The 14,149-nt window shown below is 47.0% G+C and overlaps 1 protein-coding gene across 1 annotated transcript in view; it reads left to right on the plus strand.

Moving 5' to 3' along the window:
• The first annotated feature begins 2,638 nt into the window (after positions 1-2,638).
• Positions 2,639-14,149, plus strand: part of LOC139758137 (lachesin-like) — a 39,829-nt gene continuing 28,318 nt past the window's right edge. The window contains exon 1 of the mRNA XM_071679286.1: positions 2,639-3,059. The gene's annotated coding sequence lies outside the window, so the exon portion shown is untranslated. The remainder of the gene's footprint in view (positions 3,060-14,149) is intronic.

Genomic DNA, 14,149 nt, shown 5'->3' on the forward strand with positions numbered 1-14,149 from the left:
ACCTGTGATATGGAACATTCCTACTCATCATTGACATCCACAGTCATGTGGTATTGATGTTCATATAAACATCATTGATGACGGTGGGAGAAGAACCACTGAAAGTCGATGTTGTCATTGTCATAACATCGTCGTCTGCTGGGAGGGGGTCATCAAGACTGATAGACACTGATTGATGTTCAGATAGACACCAGCCGTATTGATAGATGTGTGGTGACATTATTGATGACGTTCCTCTCTCTCTCTCTCTCTCTCTCTCTCTCTCTCTCTCTCTCTCTCTCTCTCTCTCTCTCTCTCTCTCTCTCTCTCTCTCAGGAGAGGGACCTAAATGTAGATGGTAATGGCTTCCTCTATGTAGGCCATAAAACGAAGACCCAGATAAGATTACTCATGGGAGAGGGGTGAGTGGGAGGGGAGGGAGCGGGAGAAGGGTGAGTGGGAGGGGAGGGAGCGGGAGAGGGGTGAGTGGGAGAGAAATGAATGGGACAAGAGTACAGGGAAAAGTAAGTTGGAGAGGGGTGAGTAGGTGAGAGGTAAGGGGGAGACGGGTGGAGAGGAGTGAGTGGGACAAGAAGGAGAGGTAAGGGGGAGACGGGTGGAGAGGAGTGAGCGGGAGAAGAAGGAGAGGGATGAGTGAGAGAGTGGTGAGTGGGGGGAGAGGCGAGAACAGGACAAAGAGGTGGAGATCAGAGTAGGACGAGTGAGAGAGGGAGAGTTGTGAGAGCGAATGACCGGACCGGAGGCAGAGAACCTACCAACGAGTACCTAGAGAGAGAGAGAGAGAGAGAGAGAGAGAGAGAGAGAGAGAGAGAGAGAGAGAGAGAGAGAGAGAGAGAGAGAGAGAGAGATATGGTAATGGCGCGTCATTTCCCGTGTACGCCACAGGGCGCCAATATTCTGTCACATGTGTGTGTATTGCTCTTGTCTTTTTCCTCCCAGCCTGTCATACAAACATGTCACAGCTTACACACTCATAATTTGCTGGGAATTCATGATCGTTCTCTCTGCTATAACTTAGGGTGGAGACTGTGACACACACACACACACACACACACACACACACACACATATATATATATATATATATATATATATATATATATATATATATATATATATATGGTAAGTGAACAAGCATTTTCATGAAATGAACCTTCAGTAGAGTTGATAAGGCATGCAAACTTCAGGTCATCAAGTGCAACAGACATAAAAGTCTGTTGACTCTCCCCCAGACTACGCATTCGTGCATTAAACAGACGCGGACCAGCGAGCGCTGCTTCCCTCTCTATCACCAGGGACACAGCCGGAGTTTCAACAGACTCTTTTTTCTCCCCCTTTTCGTGTGGGTGTATGATAATTCTCCGTTGATCTGCTCCACTGGGCTCGGCTCTAAGGTAGAGCCATCATCATGAGACGACATGAACGGGGGCAGTGGGAGACACATCCCACCCGACCCATCACCCACCTACCCCCAGAACATAAAGGGACGACATGTATATGTGCGACAGTACGACCCTCGAGGACGACGCGACGGTACAAGTCTTCAAGGATGACGCTACGACCATGAGTACAACGACACGACATTTGGGTAATGATGGCGTGGCCTCCACTCCACTCTCTGCCTTTAAAAAAAAAATAGAGCCATGTTAAACGCTCTATTGTCGCATCTACGGGTCGTACCGTCGTGCCCAAGGGCCGTACCTTCCTTAATCGCGGGGTGACACCGTCGTGCTCAAGGGTCGTACCTCCTTAATCAAGGGTCGCATCGTCGTGCTCAAGGGTCGTACCTTCGTATCTGTGATTCTTCCTCCATCCCGGCAGGTGTCGACGCAAGGGAAATTATAATGACATCATCACCAGCCACATCTTACGTCAAGCACAGCCAAATCAAGTCGTCAAAGATCATATATATATATATATATATATATATATATATATATATATATATATATATTAGACCATCTTCCAGATCCCTCCTCCTCCTGCAGCAAACGCCACAATGTCAACACATGCACACCGAAACGAGCAAACGCTAAACAACCACTTCCCACCTCAGTCGTCAGTTCCAGTCCACCAGACACCACACCCTCCTGGCACCACACCCTCCAGCCAGACACGAAGCACACTCAAACGTCTACATTCTAATCACCAGCAGCCGCCTCTCTTGCTCTACATGACGCGTCGTACCCGACACACATCTGTATGAACGTCTCTTGAACACCTGCTTCTCGGCTGCTTTGCACTTTGTCCCTACCCAGAGAGACACTCAGCACTACACTTCATGACTTGTGCTGCCGCCTAGCGGACGTGTCTGATTTCCTAAGAGCTGCCGGGGGCCCATAAAATGGATCCTGGGACTGCAAAGCTCAAACGTATCAATTTGATGCTTAGATTCCCACCGCTGGAGGGCATCGGAAAGGGATGAGATTAATACTGACAATCTCTTTGTGGATTAAGTCACCGGAAACAGGAAGGGAGAGTAGGAAGGTGTGTGGGTGTGTGTGTGTGAGTGCTGCTGTCGGGGATCATAGGAGTGAGTTGTGTCGCCACAGTCACAGGTACTACCATCTACTACCATCCTGGGAAGAGAAACCGGTGGTGGTGGTGGTGTTGTGGTGGGTGGTTGTGGGAGTTAGCGGACCCGGGCGCCAGTGCTGCCTCAACCGGGGTAGGGGATGTGTCGCTCCGCCCGCGTCTGTCGTGGTTCCTTCGCCACTCTGAGACGTCGCGTACTTCACCTGTGATCCAATGGTGTTCGAATCCCCCATACTGGTGCAGGTTGTGCCTCCCTTATCAAACGACGTCTCGCCGATCTATTCATGGTCCTGAGGTGAAACGATAGATTGATAAAAAAAGAAAGTGATTGGCATGAGATGAGATCACCATGCAAAAGTAACGGGTACTAAAAGTGATTATTTCAGTGTCCGATGATAACTACATCCTACGGATATTGACGCCTATGTTGATGATAATCGTCTGAGAGAACTATGGAGTGAGGTAGTTCTTTCGGAAGTTACTCGACAATTCGTAGGAGAAATCTGTCTACAGAATATGCCACGGTAGGTGGAAATGACTCCCCCTTGGATATTCAGGTTTTTCATGAGTGTGTACAAACAATTATACCTGTAGCCTTCATCCCGGGACAATTATCATTTAAGAGACAGAGTAATTACCTTTTAAAATCTCACATGCTAGCCAGTGGACATGAAGGATGTGTATGTTAGTATGAAATGTGTAAGTATGTTTTAGTGAGGGTGTGAGGCAATAGTGTGACAAGCTTGATGAGGGTCAGTTAGTGTGAGCTGCTCTGAGAGCCGGTCGCCTCCCTGGCGTACCCAGCCCCTCCACCCTGTGTGTGTGTGTGTGTATGAGTCGTTACATTTCACTCCTTGAACAAGGCGGTACGACCCTTGAGTAAGAAGGTACGACCCTTGAGTAAGAGGGTACGACCCTGGAGCAAGAAGGTACGACCCTTGAGTAAGAGAGTACGATCCTTGAGCAAGACGGTACGACACTTGAGCAAGACGGTACGACTCTTGAGCAAGACAGTGCGACTTTTGAGCACGACAGTTGGACCCTTGAGAACGACGGTAAGACTGGTCAGCACGATGGTACGACTTTTGAGCATTATTGTACGACTTTTCAGCACGACAGTACGATCTTTGAGCACGACGGTGCGACTTTTGAGTACGACAGTACGATCCTTGAGCACAACAGTACAATCCTTGAGCACGACGGTACGACTTTTGAGCACGACAGTACGATCTTTGAGCACGACGGTACGAGTTATGAGTACGGCGGTACGATCCTTGAGCACGACGGTCCGTACGAAATTTGAGTTCGTCAGTATATCCCAAAGGTCACAACGGTATGATGGCCTGGCCTTTGACCTGACCCAGGATCGTACCGTCATGCTCAAGGGCCTTACTGTCGTGCTAGATGCCGTACCGACGTGCTGCAGGGCCTTACTGTCGTGCTAGATGCCGTACCGACGTGCTGCAGGGCCTTACTGTCGTGCTAGATGCCGTACCGACGTGCTGCAGGACCTTACTGTCGTGCTAGATGCCGTACCGACGTGCTGCAGGGCCTTACTGTCGTGCTTGATGCCGTACCGACGTGCTGCAGGGCCTTACTGTCGTGCTAAATGCCGTACCGACGTGCTGCAGGGCCGATCTGTCGTGCTAAATGCCGTACCGACGTGCTGCAGGGCCTTAGTGCCGTGCTAGATGCCGTACCGACGTGCTGCATGGCCTTACTGTCGTGCTAGATGCCGTACCGACACGCTGCAGGGCCGTACTGTCGTGCTAGATGCCGTACCGACGTGCTGCAGGGCCTTACTGCTGTGCTAAATGCCGTACCGACGTGCTGTAGGGCCTTACTGCCGTGCTAAATGCCGTACCGACGTGCTGCAGGGCCTTACTGCCGTGCTAAATGCCGTACCGACGTGCTGCAGGGCCGTACTGTCGTGCTAGATGACGTACCGACGTGCTGCAGGGCCGTACTGTCGTGCTAGATGCCGTACCGACACGCTGCAGGGCCGTACTGTCGTGCTAGATGCCGTACCGACGTGCTGCATGGCCTTACTGTCGTGCTAGATGCCGTACCGACACGCTGCAGGGCCGTACTGTCGTGCTAGATGCCGTACCGACGTGCTGCAGGGCCTTACTGCTGTGCTAAATGCCGTACCGACGTGCTGTAGGGCCTTAGTGCTGTGCTAAATGTCGTACCAACGTGCTCAAGGGCCGTGCTGTCGTGCTAGATGCCGTACCGACGTGCTGCAGGGCCGTACTCTCGTGCTCATTTGTCGTAACGTCTTGCTCAAAGGGCTAATGGCTCATGACTACCACCAGATGGTCATGAGGGCTTTCCATTTTTTTTTTTTTTTTGCATGACGTGTTTTGGATTCATGATAAGTCACCAGTTATTCGTGTTTCCTGGACGCTCAGCTGTCCTGGGATGTGTACTTCACCACTGCTGTCAACGTACATTATGGGTGATAATGTCAATGATTTAATGAATGATAATGAACTGTAAAATGAAAGCAAGCCTCAGAGGCGCCGGCAATCCTAGCATTAAGCACCCCCGATGCCTCCTCAGCTCACACACCATTTGCAGCGACGGCCCTGGCTGATGAGATGGCTCGGGTTCCCCTTATCTTCCCGGCTGATAAGAGCATGACAACACACATACACACACACACACGAACAAACCAACGTGTCCGGATCCTCGCACATTATTATAAGGATTGGATCGTTTCCCCCCAACCACCCACCCTCGTCCATAAGATGACGAGTCCAGGGCATCTGTTGCCTCCAGCAGGCAGTACAGTCGTGAGGACCCGCGCTGGAGTTAAGTGTCACTTGAAGATATGACTGTTGATTAGGAGGATGTGGATGCCAAGCGTGGAAACTGGAAGCAAAGTTCTGATGTATTTGCTCGATGCGTTTGCCCGTTTGTTGCCCGAATGTTGAAGACTGTGACGAGTAAATGTGGATGTGTAGTTATGGTGTGTGTGGGTTTGTGTTTGTCTTGTGTTGACGATTTCAACGTGCATGGAGGTGGATATATATATATATATATGTATATATATATATATATATATATATATATATATATATATATATATATATATATATATATATATATATATATATATATATATATATATATATATATATATATTATCCCTGGGGATAGGGAAGAAAGAATACTTCCCACGTATTCCCTGCGTGTCGTAGAAGGCGACTAAAAGGGGAGGGAGCGGGGGGCTGGAAATCCTCCCCTCTCAATTTTTTTTTAATTTTCCAATAGAAGGAACAGAGAAGGGGGCCAGGTGAGGATATTCCCTCAATGGCCCAGTCCTCTGTTCTTAACGCTACCTCGCTAACGCGGGAAATGGCGAATAGTTTGAAAAAAAAAAAAAAAAATATATATATATATATATATATATATATATATATATATATATATATATATATATATATATATATATATATATATATATATATATATATATATATATATATATATATATTCACTTTCCTCTCTTTTCCTTTCTCTGTTGGTAGATTCTGGTGGTAGTCACTCGTAGGTAGGTACATATCCTTATGGATCTAACTCCTTATCTATGTATTTTCCACGTAACTACTTCCCTGTACAGCACAGGGAGGGGAGTTCTACTCTCGTGGGTCCCTCATCTCTTGAACTATACAACTTCCGACACTTAATGTTTCTGTCAACGTTTTCTGTTTCGTAACTCAGTTTCTATTCCCTCCAGCCACTACTCTCATGCTACATCAAGCACTTCATTACAACTTTTATAACATATTTGTTGCTTGTTGTTTCTTCTAATGGCCTCTGGTTGTTTTGTATGACCTCTGGTTGTTTTGTATGACCTCTGGTTGTTCTGTATGACTTCTCGTTGTTCTGCATGACCTCTGGTTGTTCTGTAAGACTTCTCGTTGTTCTTTATGACCTCTGGTTGTTCTTTATGACCTCTGGTTGTTCTTTATGACCTCTGGTTGTTCTGTATGACTTCTCGTTGTTCTTTATGACCTCTGGTTGTTCTGTATGACTTCTCGTTGTTCTTTATGACCTCTGGTTGTTCTTTATGACCTCTGGTTGTTCTTTATGACCTCTGGTTGTTCTTTATGACCTCTCGTTGTTCTTTATGACCTCTGGTTGTTCTGTATGACTTCTCGTTGTTCTTTATGACCTCTGGTTGTTCTTTATGTCCTCTGATTGTTCTTTATGACCTCTGGTTGTTCTTATGACCTTTAATTGTTCTGTAGACCTTTGGTTGTTCTGTTTGACCGCTAATTACTCTGCAACTGCATCTCTCAAAGAACTGTTCACCGTCGACCTTATCAGACGAGTTTAGAAAGCCAAACGTTGTGATTAAGTCCCCCTTTAATCTGCTCTTTCCCTGCGGTGGGGAGAATAATGGCCTCCAACCTCTCACTGTAACTCATTTCTCCATCTGTCAGGACCCGCTGCTGCTGCCTTCCTCCAGACCTCCTCTATCAGTTCTCTACTTTCGTTTCTTTTTTCTTTTTGATGTGCGGTCGTGACTGAACATTGAGACGCATAGCCCTAGTCGCTTCTTATAAACATTAAGACCAGCCCGGCGGACGGTTCTTTCTCCATGGACTTCGTTATGATTCTACCACTTCCCAGGTGCCAGTTGGTGTCCCTGTGATAGTCCCCCCTGAAGTGGTGCTCTGTGGACATATCATTCGACAGGAGCCACCATGGCGAGGGAAAATGCGTACCGCAAGAATGGGATGAAGGATTCGCAAGAGCTCCTCAGACGTCTTCAATCAAGACTTAAAAGATTGAAAGGGTAATAAGGAGCGAGGAAAAAAAGAGATTTCGATGAGAATTCAACAGCTTTGTTGTCTGAGTGTTATAACGGTCGCTGCTCGAGTGGCTGGCCTCCAAACAGAACCTATGGGAAGCAGCATCCTGATGCGTGTGTCGCGGGTCTTTAGGTCACACAGCCACGGGGGATCATACGTATAGACCGTGGCGTCACGCTCCAGGGTCGTGTCGTCGTGTTCACAGGACTGGTGGTGGTGGGGCTCTTCTGTTGTCGTGTGGTCGCGCCATCTGATGACGACCTCATTGTCAAGACGACCCCCCCAGGTGGGTTTCAGAAACCAAAACAGGTGGGAAGGTGTTTTAGAGAAAGAATGAAAGTTGTTTTCTAGTTGTGGTTTACCAAGAGGAGGAGAAGGAAGAAGAGGTGAAAGAAGAAGAAAAAGAAGAAGAAGAAGAAGAAGAAGAAGAAGAAGAAGAAGAAGAAGAAAAAGAAGAAGAAGAAGAAGAAGAAGAAAAGAAGAAGAAGAGAAAGGAGAAGAAAAAGAAGAAGAAGAAGAAGAAAAAGAAGAAGAAGAAGAAGAGAAAGGAGAAGAAAAAGAGGAGGAGGAGGAGGAGGAGGAAGATGAAGAAGAGGAGGAGGAGGAGGAAGAAGAAGAAGAGGAGGAGGAAGAATGTACGGGAGTCGTGAGAGGTAAAAAGACTGAGAGAGAGAGAGAGAGAGAGAGAGAGAGAGAGAGAGAGAGAGAGAGAGAGAGAGAGAGAGAGAGAGAGTTGGCCACCATCGCCACAAATGAATTATGCTCACAAGAACTTTACGTAGACGGAAGCGTCGTTAGAGGTGGCCCCCCCTTGGTGGTGGACAGGCGTAACCATCAGCCGTGGCTCATAATGACACACACACACACACACACACACACACACACACACACGTATGTACGTGTGTGTGTGTGTGTGTGTGTGTGTGTGTGTGTGTGTGTGTGTGTGTGTTTCTTGGCAATTGTATGCCAGATAATTTTACCTATTAAAATCATGCCGAAATATTGGGAGAAAATGACGCTTTTGAGGGTCACTCCTGCAATCTGACGTGATGGATGGCGTGAGCGGTAGTTTGTGGTACGATGACAGACTATAATTACTCCATGTCTATTTGATAAAGTATCTAATCTCATGGTAATTAAGGTAGATAATTGACCAAGGTAACTATACGTTCAAGGCAATAACGATGTAGAACGCATTATGTACATGTTCATGATGTTGAATAGAATTTTACCCAATGGACAGTACGATCCTTGGGTATAATGGCATGACGTCATGCCCAAGCCTTATTCCGTCGTGCTCAAGGGTCGCACCGTCGTGCTAAAGGGTCGTACCGTCGTGCTCAAGGGTAGTGTAGTCGTGCTCAGGGGCCGTGTCCTCTTGCTTAAGAGTCATGTCGTCGTGTTCAAGGATCATGTTCTCGTGCTAAAGGGTCGTACCGTCGTGCTCAAGGGTCGTGTCGTCGTGCTCAAGGGTCGTATCGTAGTGCTCAAGGGTCGTATCGTCGTGCTCAAGGGTCGAACCTTCGTGCTCAAGCGTCGTGTCGTCGTGCTCAAGGGTCGTACCATCGTGCTCAAGGGTCGGACCGTCGTGCTCAAGGGTCGTATCGTCGTGCTCAAGGGTCGTACCGTCGTGTTCAAGGGTCGTCTCATCGTGCTCAAGGCTCCTACATTCCTGTTCAGTGGCAGTACCTTCGTTCTCCTGAGTTGTGCCATCGTGCTCAAGGGTCATACATGCGTGTTCAAAACGTTCATAAGAACTCTGCAGAACAGAACCGTTCACTTTGCCAATGAATCATGACTCTTCTTTCCACAGTTTAGGTGAATATATGCGAACACTTCCTCTAGGGAAAGTAAAGTTAGGTCTGTGTACATTAAGCCACAAGGGATGAAAGAAAACAGAAATCGTGAGAATGTAGAGACACAGAAATCGTGAGATATGCCAACCAACTTTCACAGGACAGTATACCCTCGTCGTCTGCCTGAGCTATGGGCATGGTGTACAACAAGCATGTGTGTCGCGGCCATGCACCCAACGCTGGGAACACTTCCAAACGTCTCCCACCAGTTTATGTTTATGGTCCAGAGTGGCCATGTTCTGGGCCCACGACATCCAGGATTTTGCCCAGTGTGAAATTACTAAGCCATAAAAATGTAATATCAGTTTATGGCAGACCGAAATGTCTCCTGCTTCCAACTCGTAACATCAGAGTTTGGCGAGGCTGTGTTACAACAGAAGTGCTGTGTTGCTGTACACACACATCTCGTGTGTGTTGCCATGTTTGTAGCTCACGACGTATGAGGGATTTCACTATCTCCCAGCAAGCATACACACGCACACACACACACACACAGACACAGACACAGACACAGACACACACACACACACACACACACACACACACACACACACACACACACACACACACACACACTTACACACACACACACACACACACACACACACACACACACACACACACACACACATATATATATATATATATATATATATATATATATATATATATATATATATATATATATATATAGTGGGAAGAGTCAGCACTGGAGCTGCGTAGTGTTGACTGGTGACAAGGTAAACACCCCACAAAACACAACACTTGTACAAACACACGAGATATTCCAGTGAACGAACGCGTGTGATCTGCAGCTTGGCCCTTGTTTGTCTTGATGTGTGTATGTGTGTGTGTGTGTGTGTGTGTGTGTGTGTGTGTGTGTGTGTGTGTGTGTGCGTGTGTGTGTGTGTGTGTGTGTGTGAGCAGCCGTCTCTTCCCTCCCTCCTGAAGATTCTTCGTGTGGCCTTAAGAGGCACCTCAGATCCTCTCTCTTGAAGTTCTCTTGTCCTTCCAGTCCATGTCCAGGCCCTTCACCCTCCCGCCACCCCTCACCCCCGATGCTTCCAGGCCATCATACTAGCCGCCCTGCCCTCCTCTATCCCCTGAAGGACTGACCTCCATCCCTCCACTCCAGGCCTTCATGCCAGTCATCGTTCTCTTTCCCTCCTGGACCATCACTCTCATCCTTCTCCCCTCTCCCCTCCCTCCCTCTCGTTTCCTTTCCCTCCCTCCCTCCCTCCCTCCCTCCCTTCCTTCCATCCCTCCCTCTCCCACCCTCTTCTATCGTCCAATAATGCAACTTGTCCATCAAGAGACCCGACCCCCGGCCGCTCACACTTCATAGGACAACCACACCTCACCCAGCCCTCCACCACACCTCACCCAGCCCTCCACCACACCTCACCCAGCCCTCCACCACACTTCTTCCTCCCCCACGCCCGATGGCCATCCACAACCACTCCCTCCTGCGCTCCCTCCAGTAGATCTCCGTCTTCTGTTTTCTGCCACCTTCTTGCACCGTCTTCGCCGCTTCATCTAATTTTCTCTAGTTACCCGCTTCATACTTCACCCCGCTTCCCCCCCCCCCTCTCTCTCTCTCTCTCTCTCTCTCTCTCTCTCTCTCTCTTCTCTCTTCTCACCATCCTCACACCCGTGCAAGGAGGAGAGGAGCTCCTCACAGGCGTCTAGCTATACCGTATTGATCTCAGCAGCGGACCACTGTACGTACACACACTCCTCCACAGTAATACACACATCCAACGTCCCTCCTCACCCATCCCCAGAGATCGAGCAGCGTGTCATCCTCCTCTCAGGGGATTCTGAACAGACCCTCTTCGACTCCTGGAAATCAAGCAATGTACGCGACCCCTGATTCTGGAGCACAATCTTCGCGCCCTCCCCTGGAGATCGAGCAGTATGTACCACCTCACACGCCACCCCAACCCCAACCCCAACTCCCCAGATTTTGAACACCCTTGTCATCATCATCCCCCCTCTTTCTCCTCCCCCGGAGATTGAGGAATGTACTTGCTCCTTCCCCTGATTTTTGAACGCCCTCTCAGCCGCCTTCCCCGGAGACCTGCCGTTGTGCTGGTCCTCTCCCTCCTCAGCTTCTTGAACACCACCCTCTTCGAAGACATGACAGAGAGCATTAGGACGATACTTTAAGAACAATGAAAACATTTGATGAATACCTGTGAAACTCTGGGGTAGGGTTGGTGGGTTAATTGTGAGGCTCATGGAAACCATCATGTTAAGGGCGATAGAGACCCACACACACTGTGGGCAGCTGTACATATATAGACTGAGGTAATGGTATAGAAATGCAGTGAATCATGGGGATAAACCGATTCATCAAATTGGGAAAGGTGGAAAACGCATCGAATGCCTGAAAAAAAAAGTTGCGTGTGATAGTGTAGATGCGTCACTCCCAGTACAGTACAAATAGGGAAATAAATGGATACATACATATACACAAGTGTATGCATGATACATACGTACATAAATGCATACACATATGCAGACATACATATGGTTCAGGGCTTGGTATCTATCATTTCTCTGATACGGTGGGCGCAACGCGTTCATCCTGCCTTTTGGCATATACTCGTCGTAGGTACTCGTAGGTAAGGACAGTAGGTAGGTACAATAGGTAGTTAGAGTAGGTAAGTGCAGTAGGTAGGTACAATAGGTAGTTAGAGCTGTTAAGTGCAGTAGGTAGGTACAATAGGTAGTTAGAGCAGTTAAGTGCAGTAGGTAGGTACAATAGGTAGTTAGAGTAGGTAAGGACAGTAGGTAGGTATAATAGGTAGTTAGAGCAGGTAAGTGCAGTAGGTAGGTACAATAGGTAGTTAGAGTAGGTAAGTACAGTAGGTAGGGACAATAGGTAGTTAGAGTAGGTAAGTACAGTAGGTAGGTATGCTTCCCATACCTCATAGACAGGGAGGCACTGTATGTACAGCAAGCGCTTCACTGGTTCCCAGTTTGGATGATTTTCCGGGTCCGTTCTGCCTGGAACCATCAACACACGTAAAAGTTTCCAATCACCTCCCAAATCCCTTGTTGACAGGTGGCTCCCGATGATACGGGTCGGCCAGCGGTAAACCTGCCGGGGCGTCGTCTGACGGTCGGGTGGTGGGTGGTGTTGGGTTGAGAGAGAGAGAGAGAGAGAGAGAGAGAGAGAGAGAGAGAGAGAGAGAGAGAGAGAGAGAGAGAGAGAGCAAAAGAGAGAGTGTCGGGTAATGTGTCAACATGAGAGACGAATGATGGTGGCCCGGGGGCCTCAACACTTATATCTCATGACAGCTGGAGTGATGCTCTCGCCTCTCGTGGTGCCACCGCTTCTGTCACAACCAATCCCTCTCTCTCTCTCTCTCTCTCTCTCTCTCTCTCTCTCTCTCTCTCTCTCTCTCTCTCTCTCTCTCTCTCTCTCTCTCTCTCTCTCTCTCTCTCTCTCTCAGATCATGGTATTCGTACGTATGTAAGAAGGTATTCTGTCTCTAACTTTCCCCCCTTCTCTCTCTCTCTCTCTCTCTCTCTCTCCCCTCCCTCTCTCTCTCTCTCTCTCTCTCTCTCTCTCTCTCTCTCTCTCTCTCTCTCTCTCTCTCTCTCTCTTTCTTTTAGATACTCCTTGACTCTCTGGATCTTTCCATGTCACAAAGTAATGCTCGCTAAGACCTTCCTATGAAAGCGAAAAGATTAAGCGTTATGTCTCCAGGTTTTATATACCTTCGTAAGTGTGTGTGTGTGTGTGTGTGTGTGTGTGTGTGTGTGTGCTGTGTTTAGAGACAGACTTAACTTGTGATCCTCTTTAGGCAGTTTTTGTACCACATGCTTAGATCATTCTCTGAACAAGTCATTCATTATACGACTCATAGTCAGTCATGTTTTATTCCACGATTTACCATAATGAACGAGTAATTACTGGCAACAATTATGTACTTCAGTGACTGATGAAAAACCTGTCTTGTGTAGTGTTTGATCTGTGGAAATGGATTCTGTTTATATACGAGAGTGTTCGCACCTCTGTGATCTCTTCCAATATATATATATATATATATATATATATATATATATATATATATGCGTGAACGTATACGTATACGTATACGTATATATATATATATATATATATATATATATATATATATATATATATATATATATATATATATATATATATATATATATATATATATATATATATATATTCTTTCTTTTTCTTTCAAACTATTCGCCATTTCCCGCGCTAGCGAGGTAGCGTTAAGAACAGAGAACTGGGCCTTTAAGGGAATATCCTCACCTGGCCCCCTTCTCCATTCCTTCTTTTGGAAAATTAAAAAAAAAAAGAGGGGAGGATTTCCAGCCCCCTGCTCCCTCCCCTTTTAGTCGCCTTCTACGACACGCAGGGAATACGTGGGAAGTATTCTTTCTCCCCTATCCCCAGGGATAATATATATATATATATATATATATATATATATATATATATATATATATATATATATATATATGAAATGGTATATTGTTTGACATTGCTGACCATGAATCACTCGGGCCGGACAGACGAATCAAATATAACCAACGTATTTTTGATGTACAGTGATAGACTAACATGCACATCATCCCTGAATTACATTCTGTATTGAAATACAACAGCTTTGTTATACATAAATGTTTAAACGTATGGCATTATAACTTTTGGTTCCAGTGACATAAACTACATCCAATAAAAGACAGAAAACAACGAGCGAAATGTGGAAAGGATCCGAATGGTTACAGGTGACAAGCGGGGTATCACAGGGGTCAGTCCTTAGGACTCAGACTCTTTCCTAATCCTTTATCAGAGTTGCAGACACGACTCGCCACTTATGGTCTCAGATCTGTCGACGTCATCAGTCGGAGGGATCTAGAGACACACTGTGTTAGAAGTAT

The sequence above is a fragment of the Panulirus ornatus genome, chromosome 29 (assembly GCF_036320965.1).
Source record: "Panulirus ornatus isolate Po-2019 chromosome 29, ASM3632096v1, whole genome shotgun sequence".
Lineage (NCBI taxonomy): Eukaryota > Metazoa > Arthropoda > Malacostraca > Decapoda > Palinuridae > Panulirus > Panulirus ornatus.